Consider the following 25,084-nt stretch of genomic DNA (forward strand, 5'->3'; position numbering starts at 1 on the left):
TACTTCGCATCTGCCTTAAAAACCAATACTACCTCCATGAACTCGATCACCTTTAAGGAGCCCTATCATGCACGAACCACCCCAACAGTGCCTTCGCACAAACCTACAATGAAGCAACCATATTTGAGCGAGCTGAGGTCATCAAACCCGTCTAAGATCAGTAGAACAAAACCTATCCTAACTGCTAAATTCTCATCTGCAATCCCAAGCGTGAACAAGATCCTCAGTAAACACTACCCCATTCTCAATAGCAACCAGAAACTACTTAACAAGATCATTCCCGACTCTACCCTAACCACGCAGTGTAGCGTACAGTAGCAACGGTAATTTCAAGGTTATTCTAGTACGTGACGAACTATGGACAAAGATTAAGCGAACATCCTTGGCCTGTGGCCGCCACAGTTGCTCAACATGCAAACATTTTCCATCTACTATATATAGTAAGCATCTGATTACTTTCAAAAGGTCATACCGAGTTTCACGTGCACCTCAAGCAATCTAGTCTACTGTCTAGAGTGTGTCACTTGCAGCAAACAATACACGGCTGAGACAGGACTATAAATTCATACCAGACACAACGGCCATCACCCAGAAACAAAACACAGTCAACCTAAAACAGTAGCCAGTGAATTCATTGAACCTGATCACATATTCGTTAAAGCAAAGCTCTATATGGTACAAAAATATTCCGTTCACATCACAGCAGGACATACACAGAATTCTATCTCATACACAAGTTTAAATGCCTGCACCAGGAATCAATCTGGGACGTAGCAGCTTATAATCGCTAAAGACTGTAACTGAAACCTGATATTCTGATATCATTCACAAAGGCACAAAACTCGGTATGGGGCCATTATTCTTTCATCTGATGTCTTTTTGTTATTTGAATACTTACTGGTTTACACGAATTCCAAATTAGCAAACACAGGTCGCTAACGACACCTGCGGCTTCTGTTCACTTCTGTAAAGGCTTCCTAACCCATCGCTCGCCCAACACCTCCTGTGTTCCTTTTTCTATTTTTGTTAACTGCAGCTCTTAGAAGCGCATTCCTACGTTGAGCGTCGGCGTCCCTCGGCGTAACAGAGCGAACAAGCACAGCGAAGAATGAAAGAGTGAATGTTGAGCGCTGCGCGAGTGAAAGCCGGTGAGTGCGAATAGAGAGCGAAGAGGAAAGCGGAAAAGAAGGGTGCAGCGGAGGCACGAGGAGGAACGCTGAGCGCTGCTCGAGGCGTGCTCCACAGCGGCGACCAGGCATGCCGCGATCGCGTCCACCGATTTCATATTTGGCAACAAAGCGCCTGCGTGAGATTCGAACCCACTGCGCATGCACCACTTCGACTGCGCTCCGCAAGATCCAGGCGTTCCCATGCTCACGCTTTCCTTCTGAACAATGAGCAACGTTATAGGGGGAAACGCTTCGTTGTGCCGGTGCTGCTAAACGAGCTACCCACACAGAATATTAGCGTCGCCCCTGTAGTTTGGAATCAAACTATTTGCCACAATATATCGCGAATTCAAAACACCTAAACAGCTGCGCACGAAATTCACATTAGTGAGTATATTATTCATCGCTGATTCTTTTGCTGCCGCCTTCCCCCTCTCCCGTTGTTGTCTACTTGCCTTAGAAACCAAATCTACAGACGTCAAGCGACCGCCACTCATTTTCCTTTCAGTCTCTCCCTTTAGAGCCAACCGCCACTAACAGCAAGTGTGCGTGACGTGCTCTACTAACTTGTTAAAACTCACCTGCCGAGGATGACAAGGCCGCCTTTGACGAAGGTAGATCCTTCTGTGGAAGCGTTGGTCAGTCTCAATAAGGCGTCTTTTCGCTGTTTACAACCTGTATACCACAGTGTATGATTCTCGTCTTTTCTGTGCACAAAGAAAATTCTTCACCAGCATGCTCGACGATATGTGCAAGCGTCCCCTTACGGAAGTCAGATTTCTCGGACCTTGGTTTCAGTCAACGTCGGCCCGAACTACTTTAGAAGCGGTAGTCTGCTTTTGAAATGAAATACTAGTCAGTGAAAATTATAATCCTTTTTTTAAATCTTATCTTGTTTTCTCTTATTTCTGTTGTTATTCCATCGCCCTGAGCAGAGTACCGAGCAGGGTTCCTACTCTGCGTACCCTCTCTACCTTTCCCCTCTTGTTTTTCCTCCCTCTCTCGATTTGTCTGTCCGTTTCTTCATTTTCGATTACCTACCAGTAACACGTGTTTCAAAGACCTCAATATTCTGTCTTTTGCCTGGTGACTTGGTCGCACGCCACCTTATCGCAGGAAAGCCACGGCTCCTATACGCACGTGGCAAAACGCACGGAAAGATTTTCGGGATGCGTAATCTATAGGATTATGCTGCCGGAGACCCTGGCTCACTTCCCTCCCACTTCTGTAGTAGTAACATGGCAACGGGATGCTGTAAACGATGTACACGATACATTTGACAAACTTGTTTTTACGCCTGAGCTCATGACGGCCGCCGCTCGCCGCGGTATTGTTAACCTTCATACAAGAACATATAAGTTTAAACAGTGCTACGAAAACAACGTCCATATTTGTCATCCAACAATGAACAATGAATAATGAACCGGAGCCGTTGTGAGTCAGGCTATTCGTAAGGTTATTTGGATAGAACTAGGTCACCTTGTCAGGTGACCTAGAGCTATCGAAATTTAAGGGCTGTCCCGTGCATTCTTTGATATCATAAACTTGACGGCTAACTGTTGACTCCTCGCATTGCAGTAGGCTCTTGTATTCAGTAATACAGTTGCCTTCTCGACGTCGATGTGAGCGTCGATATCTGTAGTTTTTTATCGTTAATTCTGTTACGTCGCATACACAGGTACTTTTACGCCGTGTTTTTATTATACACTAGGTTCATCGCGATGATATTGTTCCAGCGTAGTCGTTGGTAGCGGAGAATTTTCTGCACTCTGACTAATAGGAACCACAGTTGCAGCAGCTGCGCATTTCAATTGTGTGGCTGCAGAATAACGTGCAGTCGCCTGCTGAGCCAACGTGCAGTCTCGCGGCAACTCAAGGTGTCTGCTTCTATATAGCAAACGAAATGATCGTTAATGTTTGCGCGAAGTTTCTGCTAGGTAATCGCCGGTGTGGTGCGCTAGTTTGCCTTCTTATGGACACGGAGAGCTGATGGCAAACCCTCGTAGCCTCATCTCGTGGTATAGGCATTAGCAGTAGCGGCACGCCGCTTCCATGCCCAGGTAACAAGCGCTCAACAAAAATTCAAAGTCTGGAAATACAGCGCTTATACGACGACACAGAAAAAGAGTGGCATAAAACAATGCGTTTGCAACTCTTTCTCGTGTACATTATCTAAAGGCTAGTCCTCCAGAATTTAAATGGTGACACATCAAGCGGCCTAAATTTCTTCTCTATAGAACGCCAAAAGTTTGTCTTTTATGGGACTTTTGCACAGTGCGATGTGCGGGCTGACGGGTAGCGGAAGCTGGCATTGGAATGTTCATGTCAACTGACAATGAATTGTAACAACTGACGTCAATTGTAACACTGCGGAGCTCAACGGCGCTTAGTGCATTTTTCCGTCTGTGGTGCTTTTCATAGCTGTGTTCAACCTAAAGCTCTGAGTGCGGCACCTTTTGCTGGAAGACATCAGCAATTCGAGCACTATAATCCTACCTGAAACTTGACAAATATTTTGGCCCTAAGGTTGGTACCCTAAGCCAAATCACAAACTTCGCGTGAGACAGTGGGGGTTCTAGCCTATGTCTCTTGGTTCATGTATTGCTCATTTTCCTTCACTCGTTCCGATTTGCGCTAAATGCAAAGAAAACACGGTGTAAGAAATTTTGGACAAATTAGGCGCGTCTATCACCTATTGATATTTTGACAGTGACCACTGTGGATTGTTGAAGCCTCGGAAATAATGTTTATTCTGTGTGCAAGAGCCCAAAGCTGCTAACAACTTCACTGCGCTGCTGCATTGCAACTACTGCGACTACGTAGCTCTGGGCACGTGTATCCCTATGACGAAAAACTGTGCCAATCTGTTTTTATTCCTGATGTCGAATTTGCGTAAACGCCGACACAACCATCGGGAAGTGACCCGCAGGGTTGTCTGAAGCGGCAAATCAAACGCTCTCCTCAATTATAGGAGGTCACTTTTGTTTGCTTGAAGAACAAGTAACATTGCCTACACTAAGCGGCTTGTCTTATCTAATTTACTGACAAGAGGCGACGAGCCCTCTCGAGTGGAGAGGGATTCGATAAGGCCGAATCAGTGCAGTGAAAATCGATAACCGGATGAAGAGGGTGTACCGGCGTCTGGGATTGATCCGCTTTGGTTTAGTTAGCTTGCGGGGGCTGGTCGAAAACAACACGGCATGCAACGACAGGTTAAGTATGCCTCTAAAACGGATCCTCAGTGAAGAACAGGCGGCGGTGCGCGGTCATAAACGTGCCAAATGCGCTCGACAACGTTAGACGGCTACGCAAAAAGTTTTATTGCACGCCATTAAACCCATGCTCTCCGGGAGGTAGGACTATCTAGTGCCCGAGCGGTTGGCGGCAGCCATCTTTTATTCTTTTTGGAACGGGCCAGCCGGTGGCTATTCGGAAAGAAATTTAGCTTTGTTCCGCAGATTAATGGATCTTTAACGCCTACACGTCATAATCATAGCGTAGGTGGGATTGGGGAGCTATCCTGGTTTTCGTAAGCGTCGCGTGACAGACATGCGATGTGGGGTTGGTTAAAAAACGTTTTTTCCCGAATCGAGGAGAGCTGATTGCAGAATTGGAAGAGAAAAGTTTGCAATAGCTTTACGTTATAGCGCCCCAAGTCAACGTTTTGTGGATTTCCAGCAAGATTCTTCAAGAATGTCTACCACAGGTTGTGACGCATCCAACCGAGCCACGTGTTCGCGCTGCAGGCGGTTGTATGTAATACAGAACCAGCAGAGACCAGGATAATTTGGCAACGATAGGTGTGAAACGTTCAAGCCTCTGAAATATTCCTTCTTCTGTGTGGAAATTAATTTTTTCCCTTTTTCTTCTTAGTTTTTTATGCAGTTTGTTTTACGCATCAATATTTTACCATGAGAATACGTCTCAGAATTTCCCTATTGCACTGTTACCACCCGGTTTCAGTATTACATCAGCACTTCAAGAACGACAGAAAGCTCAGCTAGTTGGTAAGGATTCATTATGCAAAAAAGAGGCGAGGCATGCAGACAGGACTCAAGAGTAGAGAAGTGGACAACAGGCATTAGTTGTTGTTCCTAATCTTGCCTTGATCGTGTGGCTACGAACGTGGACACTACATTCACGTGCTTAGGCGTCCTTGGCTCGACTAAGCCGCGTCCGTTGTTGCAGTGTATGTGCATGACGCCGCTGCGGCTGAGCGAAAACTCTGTTTAGGAAGATTTCGTAGACGGTGGCTCAGTGGATGACACGGCCTTTTTTACCCCAGCTTGAGACGAAGTGTAAGCGCTTTCTGAGCTCACTAGGCCTTGTCCTAAGGCCGCGAGCAGCGTGGAAGGTGCTTGTACTAAAAGCAGGGGCTAGAAATGTGTTGAAAGCTGTCAAAATTTTCGATTTCTGAAAAAAAACAGGGTCAGGGTGTTTCGTATTTTTTTATTTATTTTGAAGGCACTATGGAGCAGAGGCTTCTCCTGTTTATAACTCACTGATGTTTGGTGATGCTGTCGGTATCCGATTGTTTCTTTTCAGCCTAGTCAGTAGTATGTCTGATCAGTTGCGATAGATTTGTTCCTGCTGCGCACAAGGGGCTTTGAACGTATATCTTCAGTACTTCGTAATAGATTGTAACATAGTAGTATTGGTCGCTAGTCACTCGATTACTCTGTGAGCCATCTCTAAACGTTCAGCTTCAAACATTCGCGCGTAGTCGGTGTAGTTTCCGCCTGTCATGCTTCGGCGCATTGATTCCACAGTGTTTAGATATGTTGACGACTACTTAATTGTTATGAAGAAAGTTACCTGTATGCATTTTCATGACGCGGTGGAAGAAATTTTGGACTTGTTTATCAACTCATCGGGAGGACTTAAGTTCACGTATGAATTGCCAATTAACAACCGTATTGAGTTTCTAGATATTAACTCTGTTTTTCCTTGGACGAGCATGTATGCTGGGGATTTCATCCTAGATCTGAGAAAACCTTGCTGCGCTGCGACAGCGCACACTCTAAATTGATTAAGAGAGACATAGCAGCAGCGTGCATTAGGACAGCACTTAGTAGGTCGTGTGAGAATGAGTGCGATCAAAGTTTTTAAAATCAGATAGCGTTATTACAGAACGTAGGCTTTCCCAGTTCTGTGATCTCTTCAGTATGCGAAGCCATTTTGCAGAAAGAGAAATGATGTTCTGAAACTTCCGAAAAACAAAAGAAAGACAAAAGACAAGCGCACGTGGTGTCATACCTACACAAGTTATCACATTCTAAAGAAAGTTTCCAATACACATAATATTAATTTGTTTTTCTATGCCCCGTGTAAGTTGTCCTCGATATGAAATCGCATGAACAAGCGCGAAAGGCACCTGTGCGCCACAAATCATAGAGCTCGTTTCACTGAGTGCAGGCGCAACATTATCTATCAGATACCGCTCAGCTGTCAAAAATCTTATATAGGTCAAACGGAACAGTGCTTCAATGAAAGAGCTCCTCAGCACAGTAGAAACCTAAAGAATGACTATGGCAGTCATTTAGCCGGACACTGTAGCAAGTTGCACTGCACCCTCATATTTGAAAAGACAAAATTCATTGGGAAAGGAAAAGGTAAGAGGGAAAGGGACATAGTAGAGGCATTTCACATTAGAAAGGAATGAGATAAATGTGCAAGCACTCCCTCTCTTTCCTTGTCGGGAAAAGAAATCACATTTTTGGTGGAAAGATTATAATGTTGTTGATTTTGAGATGTTTTTGCAACTGATGTGCGCATGCCTATGCTGAAAAAGGTATAAATGTCCGGTGATTTTCAAATATACTGCTAGTTGGCAGTCAGCGCTTGTCTGTGGTATTTGTTTCCTTGTGTCCTCGTCTTTTTCGAGCTGTTTAACCTCAGTTCTAAGGAAAAAATGTGCAACGTTTTGAGCTAACTCCAAGGGTGGCAATCATGACGTAGCAAATAACTTTAGGTTTATATTGACACTGCCAATCTTTCCTAAGGGGCTGGAACAAGTTACAATAATTCGCATGACAAGCCTCTTGATTAATTAAACATTTTAACCAATGCACATTTAGGCTTTCGAAAGGGGAGATCAACAGAAACAGCTTGATTATTTTTAAAACAGTCGATCACAGAAAATTTAAAAAGACATTTATTTACACTTGCACTATTTTTGGATTTGGCAAGGCACTGAACTGTTTTCACCAAGACACATTAGTCGGCAAATTCAAGCATAATGAAAACCGTGGCTCTATCCAGAATTTCTTCCAATATTAACGTATTACACGATTACAGTGGGCACGTATGAATGATCAAGCGTGATCTCACCTACGCAATAAATTTGGTGCTCCAAAATAGATTGTGCTAGGGGCACTTTGGTTTCCTTATATCAATGAAGTCATACACTTTGACAGTAAGGCAAAACCTATTATTTATGCACTCGATAGCACTGTTTTTCTCACCGCATTCAACATGAATCTGTAATACTTCTAATGCAACGAGTTACCGAAGTTATCCCTGTGGACCAAGAAAAATAAGAAATAAACTTCAGTGCTGTCAGCAGGAGGGTCTGGATATTTCACGCGAAGGGCAAAAAAACGAATTCGAACAATACTGTAAGTTTTGAGCGTCGACAAATAGAGATTTTTGAAAGCTACGGAATTCTAAGAGTGAATTGTACATCTGCATTAAACTAGGAAACACACGCCCAGTTTAAGCCTGTTCATACAGTATGCTCGCGGTGTCTGGTACCCTAAAATATATCATGCATTGTTTAATTAGCACTCAAAATTACGGTGCACTGATCTGTTGTACAAATACCAATTCTAATTTAAAAAGAAGCCTTACCTTACAGAAAAAAAAATTGTACGCCGTATGGCAAATATGGGACAAATGTCAGCGATGATAAATGCGTACAAACTGTCTAATATTATTCGAATCAAGCATACTGACAGTGTACTTACTAATCCTTTTCTGGCGCGCAGCGTTTCATCCGCTAATAACTTAGAGTTACCTCTAAGCGCAAGATGCGCCTGTATGATCTGGAACTTACTTGAAGGTTATTGTTCCTTCAATATGCTGTATCTATGTCACCGAATCTTGTGTAATCTTATTAAATGGCCTACTCGCATTTTGCACTCGACCAGCAGTGATTACTATGGAACCTTCAACGAGTCACGTACAAAAGCCCACGAGCTTGACCCGCTGACCAGATTTCGACGAACAGCGACTGTGCTCGCCGCTATTGCGGTTCCTCTTAAATAAACAAATACAAAAGTAATGGGGATTTTCGTGTCAAAGCCACGATTTGATTATGAGTCATGCTGCAGTTGTGGACTATGCAATGATTTGGACCACCAGGGGCTCTTTAAGGCGCACCCAAAATAAAACAGGGTGTTATTGAACTTCGCACCCATCGAAATGCGGCCGCCATGACCGGCATTCGATACCGCGACGTCGTATTCAGGAGCCCAAATTATAGCCACTTAGGAACCAAAGGGAGTTACCGTGTTGTTCATCGTCACTACAACGTGACATCTGGTGGAGATGTTTTTGTGTTCTGTACGGAACGCCCCTCGGGAAATCACTAGCTTAGTCCAAAGCGTGAAGAGGACGCCAACGCCATCCCGGACCATCGAAGATGCTGCAGGCTACAAAGCCTGCCCACGGAGCCCAGACTTCGACTCGAGACGACGAGGAAAAGCGAAACCAAGTCAAGTACCACTATCACAGACCAAGAGCCACCTGCAGCCATCTTATTGCAAAGAACTCATGAAACTCCGCGGAGGTAAGTCCGAAGACGCAGGGACCTGGCTCGAGACATTCAAAAGCGTTTCAAACTTCAACAAAGGAACTCTGAATATGCGCTTCTGTAGGACGCCGCAATAGCTTGGTTTGAGAACCAAGAGGCCACTATAACAACGTGAACCCTGTTTATAATGAACCTCCTCAATACCTTTATGAGCGTCGTTTGAAGTGAGAGGGCCGACATAGTACTGGAAGCCCGTGCGCCACTGTCCAGTGATATCATAGCCATCTTCACGCACGAGATGACCAGGCTTTTCCGTTGCGCCAGCTCTGAAACGTGCTAGGAGCAAAAGCTTCGCTTCTTTATACAAGACGCAAAGAAAATACTCTTCGCTGGAGTGATCCGAACCCCGCGAAAGACTATATCAGAGTTTTGGCCGAGACGACAACGAGTGAGAAAACCCTGGAAATGCGCACTGGTGACGCCGCACTGCGAAATCCAAGCAGAGGGCTCCGATGACCTCCGTAAGACCATCACGATCATCGTGCCCGAAGAAGTGCGCAAGAGGTTTCCTTTGTCGCACGCTCAGCTGGCTTCGACCACTGTAATAAGTGCTGGCCGAACTGCCGCATCCCGTAGCAGAAAGGATAACCTATGTCGCCGTCGCATCCCGTCAAAATACCTCTCTGTGCCGGCGCCAGCACCGCAGAGCGCCGTAACACCGCAGTTGCGTAGTCTGCCGCCGCTGCCAGCTCGCCCACCAGTCGCCCAGCGCCACTACCCATGGAATACGGATGTTTCGCGCGCTCCCGACCACCGCCGGCCCTGTTACCACTGCGGAGAAGCGGGCCAAGTCTACCGTCAGTGCCCATACCGGGAAATGGGACTACAAGGATATGTCGTGAACGCGACGCGCCCGAAAGATGAACGGCCTCGTGATAACGCCGACTGCGTTACTCCTTCTCAGTGAAGCCGTAGACGGCCACCCCCTTTCGCCGTCACACTGGCCAGACCAGGGGCCGGTAGATCAACGCTAATCTAGAAAACTGAAAGGAGTGGTGCACGAAGGTGCGTTTGCTATTCATCGACGCGCCACACCACACGGCCACACCGTCATACCACACTATCACACCATATGGGCGCTCCTCTAGGAGACACGGGAGCTGACACCGCCGACAAGAGTGGATCCTTCGCCGCTAAACTGAAGAAGCTCAACACTACAGAGACGGGTATTACATTTGGACAGCTGGAGGACACATTATAATGGTTACCGGAATTTGCACGGCAAGAGTGACAGTTCATCACCGGACTTACATTACGACCTTCTTTATTGTGCAAGAGCGCTCACGCGACGTAATTATCCTCATGGATTTTCTGAATTAACACGGCGCAGTCTTTGACCTAAGTCGATAACGCTGTACACTGAACAAGCGATGCCGCGTAGAGGATATTCAGCTTGCGGAAATGTTCTGTACTTTAAAACCACCTCAGCAGTCCACCTCGTGCCACCACCATGATTTCTGTCTGGACCGAAGCAGTGAAGATATCGTCACGTGGTGGTGACGTTGAAGAACACAGTAGCAATACTGTGAAAGACAAAACAAACTTTTATTGGGCGAGCCTGTGCCCACAAAACAGGCTACACTTAAGCGCAACGATAGCGGCGAACATGGTCGGCGATTGTCCAAAATCTGATCAGCGGGTCAAGCGCATTGGCTTTTATACAGCAGTCGTCGAACGTTCCATACTAATCGTTGGTACCCGCGCGCCTTTCACAAAGTTCTACACCATTCGCATCAGGCGATGAAATCAGATAACATAAGGTTTGGCGACAACAGACAGCCGGGTAGACTCATCGATAACTTTCCAGAAACGTCGGATACATGCAGGCGCGTCCCTCGCTGTGCGATTACAGTTGTTAAGCGGCGAAACGCGGTCGCTCGATAAAGATAAGTACACGTGTCAATACCCCCCTCTTAAAAAGCATCGACCCGATGCTGCAAACAAACGAAGGTAATAAACAAAAGCACTCGTAGCAAAGAAAAGAACAAAAATGACAAAGTTCGTCAGCGTCCGTAAAAGGGTTTAAGGCGCATCACGTGGACAACTTCAGATCGTGCGCGGCGCCGCTGTGAATGCGAAATGCCGTCTGGCACGACCTCATAGTTCAGAGCGCCAATACGTCGGATGACCTTGTAGGGTCCGAAATAGCGTCGTAGTAGTTTCTCACTGAGTCCTCGTCAGCGTATCGGGGTCCAGACCCAAACACGGTCGCCAGGCTGGTACTCGACGATGCGTCGTCGGAGGTTGTAGTGTCGGCGGTCAGTCCTCTGTTGGCTCTTGATTCGCAGGCGGGCGAGCTGTCGGGCTTCTTCGGCGCGCTGGAGATAGCTAGCGACGTCAACATTCTCTTCGTCAGTTACGTGCGGCAGCATGGCGTCAAGCGTCGTCGTCGGGTTCCTGCCGTAAACCAGCTTAAACGGCGTGATCTGTGTTGTTTCTTGAACCGTCGTGTTGTACGCAAAGGTTACGTACGGCAGGACCGCGTCCCACGTCTTGTGTTCGACGTCGACGTACGTTGCTAGCATGTCGGCGAGGGTCTTGTCAGGCGCTCCGTGAGACCATTCCTCTGCGGATGGCAGGCAGTTGTCCTCCTGTGGCTTGTCTGGCTGTGCTGCAGAATGGCTTGGGTGAGCTCTGCTGTAAAGGCCATTCCTCTGTCGGTGATGAGGTCTTCTGGGGCACCATGTCGCAGCATGATGTTCTCGACGAAAAATTTCGCCACTTCGGCTGCGCTGCCTTTCGGTAGAGCTTTAGTTTCACCGAAGCGGGCGAGATAGTCCGTCGTCACGATAATCCACTTATTCCCGGATGTTGACGTCGGACACGGTCGCAACAAATCCATCCCAATCTGCTGGAATGGTCGACGAGAAGGTTCGATCGGCTGTAGTAATCCTACTGGCCTTGTCGGTGGTGTCTTGCCTCTCTGCCACTCTGCATGTCTTCACGCAACGGGCGACATCGGCGGTTAGGTGCGGCCAGTAATACCTTTCTTATATACTCGATAGAGCCCGGGACAAACCGAGGTTCCCAGCGGTCGGATCATCATGTAGGGCGTGCAGTACTTCTGGACGCAGCGCCGACGGAACAACAAGAAAGTAGTTGGCGCGCACTGGTGATAATTTCTTTTCCTCACGAGTAGGTTGATTTGAAGAGTGAACGAAGACGATACACGCTTAAATGCCCTAGGTACAACGTCGGCTTGCCCTTCCAAATGCTTGAAGACGGCTTTCAGCACCTGGTCTCCTCGTTGCTGTTCGGCGAAGTCTTCCGCGCTTATTATTCCAAGGAAGGCGTCGTCATCCTTGTCATCTTGCGGCGGCGGGTCAATGGGGACGCGTGATAGGCAATCGGCATATGAGTGTCTTCGTCCGAACTTGTCGGTTGCAGTGTTGTCGTATTCTTGTAGTCTCAGGCTCCACCGTGCCAGTCGTCCTGAAGGGTCCTTTAAGTTAGCTAGCCAACGCAACGCGTTATGGTCACTGACCTCTTTGAATGGCCTGTCATATAGGTAAGCGCGAAATTTCGCTGTAGCCGCAACGATGGCGAGACATTTGTTTTCGGTTGTAGAACAATTGGCTTCCGCTTTTGACAACGACCGGCTAGCGGAAGCTATCACGTGGTCATGTTTATCTTTTCCCTGGACTAGGACGGCACCGAAGCCCAGACTGCTCGCGTCAGTGTGGATTTCGGTATCGGTGTGCTCGTCGAAGTGCACAAGTACGGGCGGCGACTGCATGCGTCGTTTGAGTTCTAGAAATGCGTCGGCCTGCGGCGTTTCCCACTTCAACTTGACGTCACATTTAGTTAGCTGTGTCAGCGGCTCAGCGATGAGTGAAAGTCATGGACAAATCGCCTGTAGTAGACACTCATGCCAAGAAATCTACGCAGTGCCTTCCTTTCGATGGGCTGCGGGAACATTGCGATGGCTGCTGTCTTCTGAGGGTCGGGGCGGACTCTAGACTTGCTGATGACGTGGCCTAGGAACAGAAGCTCATCGTTGGCGAAGCGGCACTTTTCTCGCTTCAGAGTGAGCCCTGATGACTTGATGGCCTCTAGTACTGTTGTAAGCCGCCTAAGGTGATCATCGAAATTTCCGGCGAAGGCAACGACGTCATCCTAGTAAACGAGACAGGCCTGCCACTTGAATCCTGCTAAAACCGTGACCATCACGCGGTGGAACGTTGCAGCCGCCGAGTACAATCCAAATGGCATAACCTCGAACTCGTAGAGGCCGTCTGGGGTGATGAAGGCGGTGTTTTCGCGATCTCCTTGGTCGACCTCTATTTGCCAATAGCCACACTTGAGGTCCATCGACGAGAAGTATTTAGCGTTGCAGAGCCGATCCAATGCGTCGTCTATCCGTGGGAGGGGGTATACGTCTTTATTCGTGATTTTGTTCGGACTACGATTATCGACGCAGAAACGTAGGTTTCCGTCTTTTTCTTCACCAGGATAACAGGGGATGCCCACGGACCTTTCGACGGCAGGATGATGTCGCGCAGCACTTCCTCTACTTGTTCTCTTATCTCTTCACGATCTCGCGGCGAAACTCGGTAAGGGCTCTGGCAGAGTGGTCGAGCGCACTCCTCGGTGAAAAAGCGATGTTTGGCGACTGGTGTTCGTTGAATCCTCAATGACGTCGAAAAGCAGCCTTTGTATCGTCGCAGTAGACTTCTGAGCTGTTGTTGCTTAATCACGGGTAGGCTTGGATTAACGTCGTAGTCTTGTTCGGGAACCATTGTCGTCGGGGCAGATGCGGCGTAATCCGAGAGGACAAACGCTATACTGGTTTCCAGAATTTCCTCGATGTACGCTATGGTCGTGCCCTTGTTGATTAGCTTGAACTCGTGGCTGAAGTTTGTCACCAACACTTCACTTTTCCCTCCAGGTAGTCGAGCGATCCCTCTTGCGACGCAAATTTGGTCGCCTTCGATGAACATTTGGACATTGGTCGCCTTCGATGAAGGTTTCTACATCAGCGGGTGTTTCAGTGCCGACCAAAATAACAATGCTGGAGCGAGGCGGGATGCTCACTTGATCTTCGAGCACACTCAAGGCGTGGTGACTACGAGGGCTCTCCGGCGGTATCGCTTTATCTTCCGACAGGGCTATTCACTTCGACTTCAGTTTGATGATTGCGCCGTGTTGGTTCAGGAAGCCCATACCGAGAATGACGACTCAGGAACACTGTTTGAGGATAACGAAGGTGGCAGGGTAAGTCCGGTCATGAATAGTTATTCTTGCCATGCAGATTCCAGTCGGCGTGATGAGGTGTCCTCCAGCGGTCCGAATTTGGGGGCCCTCCCATGCAGTGTTAACCTTCTTCAACTGGGCGGCGACGTGTCCACTCATTAAGGAGTAATCGGCCCCTGTGTCGACTAAGGCAGTGACTCCGTGGCCGTCGAGAAGCACGCCGAGGTCGGTGGTTCTTTGCCTAGCGTTGCAGTTAGGTCTTGGCGTCAGATGACGGCTGCGTCGTGTTGAACTGAAGCTGGAACGTCGCGTCGTGAAGTCGTCTTTCGTCGGTGCATTTTTAGCTTCGTGACTTCGTCGGGACGGCGGCGTGTCGTTATTATGTCGTCTAGATGGTCTCATCGTCGACTTCGTGGGCGGCGGAGGATCTTCGTCCATTCGACGAACAGCAACAGCACCTCCATCGGTTGCTGCTTTTAGTTTTCCGGATATGGGCTCGCACAACGGCGCCGTGCTGGGCCAGTGTATGGACGGCGCTGCGGCGACAGGTAGCGCTGTTTCTCGATGCCTGGTGACGGCGACCGGGACGGCCGTCGAGGGCCCCACTGAGTAGCGGCGAGGTAGTCGGCGATGTCACGAGGGCGTTCACCTTCCCGAGGGCGCGGTGCGTTGACGGCGAACCCTCGCATTCCCAGGTCGCGGTATGGGCATCGGCGGTACACATGGCCGGGTTCCCCGCAGTGGTAGTAGAGCGGGCAGTGGTCACGAGCGCGCCAAACGTCTGTCTTCCTCGGGTAGCTACGCTGGGCGACGGGTGGGCGTGCTGGCGGAGGCGGCACTGGTCGGCAGAATTGCGGCGTTTCAGGGCACTGGCGCGGTCGTGGAGGGGGACCTTGACGGTGGGCAACGGCGGCGTAGGTCATCGCTTCTGGCTGTGGGAGCGATGATTGTGGTTGTACCTCGGGAACTCCGAGCGATCGCTGGACTCCTTTGACAACTTCGGCGATTGGGGCCCCTTGAGGTTGCTATGAAGGGAAGATTCTTTGAAGCTCCTCTCGTACGACTGGCCGGATGGTCTCGTGCAGGTTGTCGCTGGCCATTGATTGAACTGCGGCGTAGCTTGCTGGCTGGGTGAGTCGGTCGAATTGTCGGATCTGCAATTCCAGTGTCTTCTCGATGCTCGTCGCCTCACGAAGGAACTCGTCGACGATCTTCGGTGGGCTTCTTACCATTCGGGCAAAAAGTTCCTCCTTTACACCACACATCAGTAGGCGCGCATTCTTCTCCTCGGACATTTCCGGGTCGGCATGGCGCAACAGACCGCTCATTTCCTCAGTGAAGATCGCGATTGTCTCATTCGGCAGCTGCGCTCTGTCTCCAGTAGACCTGGGGCTCGCTCTTTTAGCACGACGCTTATAAATGTTTGCAAGAAGCCGCTTCGGAACAGGTCCCACGTCGTCAAAGTGGCTTCTCGATTCTCGAACCACGTTCTGGCGGCCACCTCCAATGCGAAATGGACATGTCGCAGCTTGTCGTCGCTTCTCATCGTAGCGACCCTCTCATACGTTTCCAGCGAGCGTTTCGTGTCCTGAAATGTGGAACCGCGAAACGTCGGTGGTGCACTGGGCTGCTGGAGCACGATGGGGGGGGGGGGGCGCTGGGGCTGCCATTGTGGTTGCCTTGGCCACAATCTTGTTGGTCTTTCCAGGTAGAAGTCCGTGCTCCGGGGCAGCTGTTGAAGACGGCACCCGCCGTGGTTGCTCAGTGGCTATGGTGTTGGGCTACTGAGCACGAGGTCGCGGGATCGAATCCCGGCCACGGCGGCCGCATTTCGATGAGGGCGAAATGCGAAAACACCCGTGTGCTTAGATTTAGGTGCACGTTAAAGAACCCCAGGTGGTCAAAATTTCCGGAGTCCTCCACTACAGCGTGCCTCAATCAGAAAGTGGTTTTGGCACGTAAAACCCCGAATATTATTATGAAGACGGCGGCTTGCTCGATGGTCCGGGACTACGTTGGTGTTCTCTTTGCGGTCCGGGCTTGGAGCACGGCTTGTCGGGGACGTCCGGTACATGAACGAAAAGCACCGCCACCAGATGTCACGTGGTGGTGACGTTGAAGAACACAATAGCAATACTGTGAAAGACAAAACTAACTTTTATTTGGTGAACCTGTGCCCATAGAACAAGCTACACTTATAGCGCAACGGTAGCGGCGAACACGGTCGGTGATCTTCGAAAATCTGATCAGCGGGTCAAGCGCGTCGGTTTTTATACAGCAGTCGTCGAATGTTCCAGACTAAAAGTTGGGACCCGCGTGCCTTGCACAAAGTTCTACACCATTCGCGTCAGGCGATGAAATCAGATAACACAAGGTACGGCGACAACAGACAGCGGATAGAAGCATCGATAACTTTCCAGAAACTTCGGATACATGCAGGCGCGTCCCGCGATGTGCGATAACATTTGCTAGGCGGCAAAATCTGGTCACCCGATAAAGATAAGTACAAGTGTCAATATTGAACCCATCCTCCAGAACGAGGATCACGTGCTACTCGACCGTGAAACTGGCGTCACAAGGGACATCGTCTAGTTAAATCGAGGAAAAGCACAGATGATGGTGAAAAACGTCAACCAGGAGTATAAACACCTGAACAAGGGCACGAACATCGCATACAGGGAGGAAGTTGGAGCTTTCACCGATGTATTTGTCCTCTCGGGATTCTACCGAAGCTACGGTGCATGTTTCAGAAAGAGCTTTGGATATTAATCCGAGTATTCCCAAGCATAAGCAATAACAGTTAAAGGGTCTCTTCCAGCAATACAAGGACTGCAATTCGCCTTCAATAAATATTCGACATACACCAGTTGCTAAGCATAGCCTAATCCCCGATGAATGCACTTTGCCGCTCCATCAGAGCCCGCAGCGAGTTTCGGCGCGGGAGCGAGAAGCTATAAAGCAGCAAATCAATGAAAAGCTACACTGCAAAATTATCCAGCCATTGAAGAGTCTGTCCGCGTCCCCTGTTATATCAGTGAAGAAGATGGATAAAAGTTTCCGCTTCGGCGTCGATTATTGCCGCTTGAACAACATCACGAAGAAGAACGTGTTCCCCTTCCAATGAATAGACGACACACTAGACTGGCTTTGGAAAGCGAAGTACTTGTCGTCGATGTATCTGAAAGCTGCTTACTAGATGATTGGGCGAAGGGTCTAGCGTAATTGCTGGTTTTCGCATCCCTTCGAGAAAATACTACGAAATTTGCATCTCACATACAATCAGATTATAAAAGGTTCGGTGACTTCACACAAACAAATAGAATCAACGATAACCTCCGAGTAAGTTCTAAATCATGCAGGCAAGCCTTGCGCTGAACAACTAAGTTGTTAGCGGGTGAAATGCAGTCTCCGAGAAAAGGATAAAAACATGTTAGAGCCCCGTCCCCTTCTTAAAAAAGCATCGTCCCGGTGCTGCACACACAAGAGGAAGAAACTCAAGCAAATGTAGTAATCAAAGAAAAACAAACAAACAGGGAAAGAAAGTTTTAAGAGATTGTCAACGCTGCTAGAAGGGCTCAAGGCTCACAACATGGACTCTTTCAGGCCGTGAGCGGCGCCGCGGTGATGGCACAGTGTAGTCCGGGACCACCTCATAGTCAAGTGTGCCAATACGTCAGATGATATTGTAGGGTGTGAAATAGCGTAACAAAAGATTCTCGCTAAGTACTCTTCTGCTTATTGGGGTCCAAAGCCGAACACGGTTGGTGGGATGGGACTCCAGGTAGCGTCGTTGAGGATTATAATGCCAAATATTTGTCTTCTGATGGTTAGTGATAACACGGCAATCAGCACTCGTATACGACGAGAGAAATTATTGAGACGTGGGAAATTCCCTTGAAATAAATCTGGTTTGCGAGACAAATGCTTGTATGTATTGAATCTCTTAAAAGATGAGGGGGGAAATATGCGCTCACCGAGAGGGCATCTTCAGCACGAGACCACCGCGAGGCACCTTACAGAGATGTAGAGAGCTTCGCGGCCGGAACGAAATCTCCCCTCTCCGCCGGCCCAGGGTGGAAAACGCGCTTTCCGATCGCTCAAGGTTGCGCGGATATTGTATAGCTCTAGCGTCTAGGAAAAAGCTTAAACAGGTGCGGGGGCGGCACGCATAGCGTGGGAAGCTAGCCGCCGGAATAGCTATCCCAAGTACTGCTGCTGGCGAGGGCGAAATACCTTCGTGTAATTATAATAACCCTAATAGGACTACTTGCAAAGAAAAAAAAAGAGAAGAAAAAGAAAAGGGAAACGGCTCAGAAGGCTATACTACGAGAGCTATGACTGATACTTTTCTATATATATGTATTCATCTCATCTATGGGATCGCATGCGCGCGCTGTTGGTTTTAAAGCGCAACCGTGGTAGGGAAACGGAAGGCGATATAAGCATGCGTGTCCATGATACGCAGACGACAAACTGCCTTACAATATTTAGAATTGATATATATTGTCACGAAAAGACAATTGAAGATGTACCAGGCGTCGGCGAGACAGACAGTTGTACAAGATGGCGTACACAAAACTCAAGCTGGCGTCCTCAGCCTCTGCTTCTTCTTCTTTTGCGCCCACCTCGTGCCGAGCGCGCGTTCAAGTCACTTCTTTTTCAGCGCTGGCGCGTGACAACTAGCGGCATTATCCCCCCGCCAAAAGAAAAGCATCGACCCGATGCTTACTAAACTACGATGCTTACTAAAAGAAAGTGGAAGTGTGGTAGTCGTATGAGATCAGTTGGCGCCGCCTGAACGCGCGAAATACGGTTTGAGGCGAACAACATGCACTATCTCTGAGTGGTGCTGTCGACGCCGAGGCGACGCGGCACCGTCGGGAATGACCTCATAGTTCACCTCACTAACGCGGCGTATCACTTTGTACGGTCCAAAGTATCTACTCAGCAGCTTCTCAGACAACCCCTGGCGACGAATTGGAGTCCACACCCAGACTTGGTCACCTGGCTGGTATTCGACTTGCCGATGTCGAAGGTTGTAGCGTCGCGCGTCTGCACTCTGCTGCGTCGTGATGTGTATGCGCGCGAGTTGACGAGCTTCCTCGGCGTGTTGAGTAAGTTGCTCGGCGTCGGAAGTAAGTGATGCGTCGGTGTCGTGCGGGAGCATTGCGTCTAGCGTGGTCTGGACCTCGCGCCCGTAGACAAGACGGAACGGTGTGAAGCGTGTTGTTTCCTGAATGGCGGTGTTGTACGCGAAGGTAACGTACGGAAGGACTTGATCCCATGTTTTATGGTGGACGTCTACATACATAGACAGCATGTCAGCAATGGTTTTGTTGAGCCGTTCCGTCAGTCCGTTGGTCTGCGGATGATAGGCAGTGGCCTTGCGATGCTGCGTGCAGCTCAGCTCGAATATGTCCTCTATCAGTTGGGCCGTAAAGGCAGTTCCTCGGTCGGTGATGACATGTGATGGGGCACCATGTCTTAGGACTATCTGATCGATAAAGAACTGGGCAACTTCGTAGGCGGTGGCACGTTGTACAGCTTTCGTCTCGGCGTAGCGTGTTAGATAGTCTGTAGCGACTATAATCCACTTGTTTCCGCTGGCTGACAAGGGAAAGGGTCCCAGAAGATCCATACCGATTTGATCAAACGGCGCGCTAGGTGGTGCGATGGGTTGCAGTAACCCCCCGGGCTTCAAAGACGGCGATTTCCTGCGTTGACACTCACGGCAGCTTTGGACGTAACGCTTCACCGTGGGAGAAAGTCGGGGCCAGTAGTACGTCTGGCGTACTCTTGCAAGAGTGCGTGAAAATCCCAAGTGTCCAGACGTGGGCTCATCATGGCAGGCTAGGAGAATGTCATCACGGAGGGTGGCAGGTACGACCAATAGATACTCTTTGTCGCTGGCACTCGAGTTTTTCTTGTAGAGGACGCCCTTTCGGAGGCAGAAGGTCGAGAGACTGCGAGAAAGGTATCGTGGAAGTGTAACATTCTTGCCTTCTAGGTGATCGATGAGAGGGCGTATGTCGGCGTCCTCGCGCTGTCGTGTGATCAGGTCAGAAGCGGTGAGGGCCCCAAGGAATGCGCCGTCTTCGTCCATATCCTTATCGCAAGTTTTGAAGGGAGCGCGCGACAACGCGTCAGCATCTTCGTGTTTGCGGCCCGATTTGTATACGATGGTAACATCGAACTCCTGCAGACGGAGACTCCATCGAGCAAGTCGCCCGGACGGGTCTCGTAGGTTGGCTAGCCAACACAAGGAATGGTTGTCTGTCACCACGTTGAAAGGGCGACCGTAGAGATAAGGCCGAAATTTCATGATGGCCCACACAACCGCTAGACACTCTTTCTCGGAAGTGGAGTAGTTAATTTCGGCACGTGAAAGGGTGCGACTGGCGTAAGCGATCACTCGCTCGACGCCTTCCTGGTGTTGAACGAGAACAGCGCCAAGACCGATGTTGCTTGCGTCGGTATGCACCTCGGTGTCAGCGTCCTCGTCAAAGTGAGCGAGAACGGGTGATTCCTGCAGGTGCTGCCGTAGCTCGGTGAAAGCTGCGTCCTGCTCATCCGTCCAAACGAAGGGTGTGTCTTCTCGCGTGAGGCGTATGAGTGGTTCGGCGATCCGGGAAAAATTTGCGATGAAGCGCCGATAGTACGCACACAGACCGAGAAAGCGGCGTACTGCTTTCTTGTCACGAGGAGTCGGAAAAGCAGCAACAGCAGATGTTTTGTCTGGGTCAGGCTGGACACCGTCGGCGTTCACGACATGACCGAGAAACTTCAACTCTTCGTAACCGAAGTGACACTTTTCTGGCTTTAGTGTGAGATTAGCGGAGTGGAGCGCCTCAAGTACCGCCTCTAAACGCTTCAGATGTTCTTCGAAGGTCGCCGCAAACACGACGACGTCATCTAAGTATACTAAACAACTGTGCCACTTGAGACACGTAAGAACAGTGTCCATCATTCTCTGGAATGTGGCCAGTGCAGAACACAGGCCAAATGGAAGTACTTTAAATTCGTACAGTCCATCCGGGGTAACAAAGGCAGTTTTTTCGCGATCTCGTTCGTCAACTTCGATTTGCCAATATCCACTCTTCAAATCTATTGATGAAAAATACTTGGTTCGCCGCAGCCGATCTAACGAATCATCGATCCGCGGAAGCGGATAAATGTCTTTTTTTGTGACGTTATTCAACATTCTATAGTCAACACAGAACCTAAGCGTTCCGTCTTTCTTTTTGACAAGGACCACCGGCGACGACCAAGATGAGGTCTCGAGAGCAATCGCGGAGTATAAGGCAGCTGGCTGGAAACGTGGACCCACGAATTTGTACTCTGACCGTGCACATGCCCAACGGTGTTACGATATGCCCGCCAGCAGTACGAATTTGCGTTCCCTACCAAGGCGTGATAACTTTTCTAAGTTCCGTCGCTAGTTTTCCGCACAAGATCGAATAGTCGGCGCCCGTATCCAGTAACGCACTAACGTGGCGGCCGTCGAGCACAACAGGTATGTCTAGCGAGAGTCTGTCGCTGAGTTCGGCTGCTGTCGTCGCTGAATCGTGCTGAATAGACCGTGCTTGCGTCGATGGGAGGTCTTCGGAAGGGCGATTATCAGCGGCCTCGCCCCCGAAGGTCGCTGTTCTTAGTTTTCCTGGCGAGGGCTTGGCGATCGTCCCTGCGCTGCCATTGGAGGGCTTCTAGGAGCTGGGGAAGATCGCCTGGGAGACGGCGAGCGCGACTGCCGCCGCGGGAACAGTGGAATACCCTGCTGGTTCAAGTACTCTTCAATCGCCCTAGGCCTTTCTCCATGTCTGGGCCTAGGTAAATCCGCGGCAAAACCTTGCACTCCGATGCGGCCATATGGGCACTCGCGGTATACGTGACCGGCTTCCCCACAGTGATAGCACAGAGGCCTTTTTTTCCAGGGTACGCCAGACGTGAGATTTCCTTTCGAGCGGGCGCCGATCCTCCATATGCTGGATCGGTTGTACTGATGTGAGCGGTGGGACGTATGCCGCGGCGTAAGACGTGGCGGGGATGAAATGGGTTGGAGCGCGCACTGGGACTCGCCCCAAAACTTCCGCATACGACGGCCGCTGCAACTGTGCTGTCACAGGCGGCGCATTGCTGCTTGGGACGGGACCTTGGATCGCTTGCTGCACTTCACTTCTCACGAGGGCAGAAATGGAACCCAGCGTGGGCTGAGGCGGGCAGCTGAGCCGTTGAAGCTCCTCACGAACCACAGAGCGGATAAGGTCTCGGAGAACGTCCAGGTTTCCAAAGGCAACCGCGTCCGTTAGTGAAGCAGCATTCGCGTGCCTGTCATAGGTAGCTGAGCGCTGGTCCGAAGGTGAAGCAGCGTTCATTTGCCTTTCATAGAAGGCTGAGCGATGGTGCAGCATCTTTTTCATCGTGGTGGCTTCGGTTAAGAATTCACCCACGGTCTTCGGCGGGCTTCGAACCAGGCCAGCAAATAGCTGTTCTTTAACTCCCCGCATTAGATGGCGCAGCTTCTTCTGACATGGTAGGGTCCACCCGACGGAAGAGGCGCGTCATATCCTCTACGTACGACGTCACGCTCTCATTCGGCAGATGAATGCGGGATTGGAGCGCCCGTTCGGCTCGTTCGCGGCGATCAGCATTGGTGTATGTTTCCAGCAAGGCACGGCGGAACTCGAGCCACGATTTCAGGAGCCCTTCTCGGTTCTCGTACCAAGTGCGAGCACCGTCCTCCAAGCTGAAGTACACGTTTCTCAGCTTCGCCGCGTCGCTCCATTCGTTTATCTCAGCAACGCGCTCAAACTGGGCTAACCAGACTTCAACATCCTCGAAGACATCCCCGTGGAACACTTTCGGTACTCTGAGATTCTGGAGCAGGTACTGAGTTGCCATTGTGACCGTACCTTGCATAATGGTCGATGGAGACGTCGATGTTCCTTCCATACTGGTCCGTGGGGGCGTCGATGTTGTTGCGGAGAGGTGATCAAGCTCCGGAGGTAATCCTCGGATTCTCCTGCTGGCCCGGTGAACAGGGGTGTCCACTAGTATAGGGCTGGTACTCCGGCTACCAGGAGGAGTTTGTGGCATCGGATGAACCGTACCCCGCACCTCCACCAGTTTTGTCCCGAAAAGACAATTGAAGATGTACCCGGCGTCGGCGAGACAGACAGTTGTACAAGATGGCGTACACAAAACTCAAGCTGGCGTCCTCAGCCTCTGCTTCTTCTTCTTTTGCGCCCACCTCGTGCCGAGCGCGCGTTCAAGTCACTTCTTTTTCAGCGCTGGCGCGTGACAACTAGCGGCATTATACACACACAAAAGCCAATATAGGCTGCTCGACACTATCTCGCGCGTTTTTAGAGCGAAGTACATCAGAACCGACTCGTCGTTCCACAACAAACATTTCCTGAGTGATCGCCAGATATATGCCGAATAACTTCCTGTCATTCAATAAGAATGTCTCTCTTTCCTGCAGCCTACCGATTCGCGCTGTTTCGGTTTAGACAAAACAATTTTTCATTCGAGGCGCACTTGCCAAGTTTGCCTCCAATTAAAACTGCCTGCGATGCCTATAGTGCAGCTCTTATCTCACTCAACATACACAGTTCTATATACGTGCATCCGGTGCAATGCTTTCCGTTGTATCAGCAATTTCAATGTCATCGCCGGTCATGTAAGCAAAAGTAGCTGTTTACTATTTACAATATCCAGAATTGATCAAACGTGAAGTTGTCACCGGCATTCTGAGTGGTTGGAAGGCATAATTTCTTTGAAAAATGGCCGCCAGAGGAGCAGCGTGAACTCGAGCGGCATGATAGACTAGGAAAACTGCCTTAAAATATTTAGACTTGAGGGGAAGCTTCGTTAACAAACTATAACACGGCAATCAGCACCCGTATACGACGAGAGAAATTATTGAGACGAGGGAAATTCCCTTGAAATAAATCTGGTTTGCGAGACAAATGCTTGTATGTATTGAATCTCTTAAAAGATGAGGGGGGAAATATGCGCTCACCGAGAGGGCATCTTCAGCACGAGACCACCGCGAGGCACCTTACTGAGATGTAGAGAGCTTCGCGGCCGGAACGAAATCTCCCCTCTCCGCCGGCCCAGGGTGGAAAACGCGCTTTCCGATCGGTCAAGGTTGCGCGGATATTGTATAGCTCTAGCGTCTAGGAAAAAGCTTAAACAGGTGCGGGGGCGGCACGCATAGCGTGGGAAGCTAGCCACCGGAATAGCTATCTCAAGTACTGCTGCTGGCGAGGGCGAAATACCTTCGTGTAATTATAATAACCCTAATAGGACTTCTTTCAAAGAAAAAAAAGAGAAGAATAAGAAAAGGGAAACGGCTCAGAAGGCTATACTACGAGAGCTATGACTGATACTTTTCTATATATATGTATTCATCTCATCTATGGGGTCGCATGTGCGCGCTGTTGGTTTTAAAGCGCAATCGTGGTAGGGAAACGGAAGGCGATATAAGCATGCGTGTCCATGATACGCACACGACAAACTGCCTTACAATATTTAGAATTGATATATATATACACACACAAAAGCCAATATAGGCTGCTCGACACTATCTCGCGCGTTTTTATAGCGAAGTACATCAGAACCGACTCGTCGTTCCACAACAACCATTTCCTGAGTGATCGCCAGATATATGCCGAATAACTTCCTGTCATTCAATAAGAATGTCTCTCTTTCCTGCAGCCTACCGATTCGCGCTGTTTCGGTTTAGACAAAACAATTTTTCATTCGAGGCGCACTTGCCAAGTTTGCCTCCATTTAAAACTGCCTGCGATGCCTATAGTGCAGCTCTTATCTCACTCAACATACACAGATCTATATACGTGCATCCGGTGCAATGCTTTCCGTTGTATCACCAATTTCAATGTCATCG

General features: G+C 49.5%; 1 long non-coding RNA gene across 1 annotated transcript in view; it reads right to left on the reverse strand.

The window, feature by feature from the left end:
- Positions 1-1,915, reverse strand: part of LOC142571218 (uncharacterized) — a 73,652-nt gene extending 71,737 nt beyond the window's left edge. Inside the window, exon 1 of the long non-coding RNA XR_012825797.1 lies at positions 1,751-1,915. This is a non-coding gene — a long non-coding RNA (uncharacterized LOC142571218). The remainder of the gene's footprint in view (positions 1-1,750) is intronic.
- Between the last annotated feature and the right edge of the window lie 23,169 nt (positions 1,916-25,084).

The sequence above is a fragment of the Dermacentor variabilis genome, chromosome 2, assembly GCF_050947875.1.
Source record: "Dermacentor variabilis isolate Ectoservices chromosome 2, ASM5094787v1, whole genome shotgun sequence".
NCBI lineage: Eukaryota > Metazoa > Arthropoda > Arachnida > Ixodida > Ixodidae > Dermacentor > Dermacentor variabilis.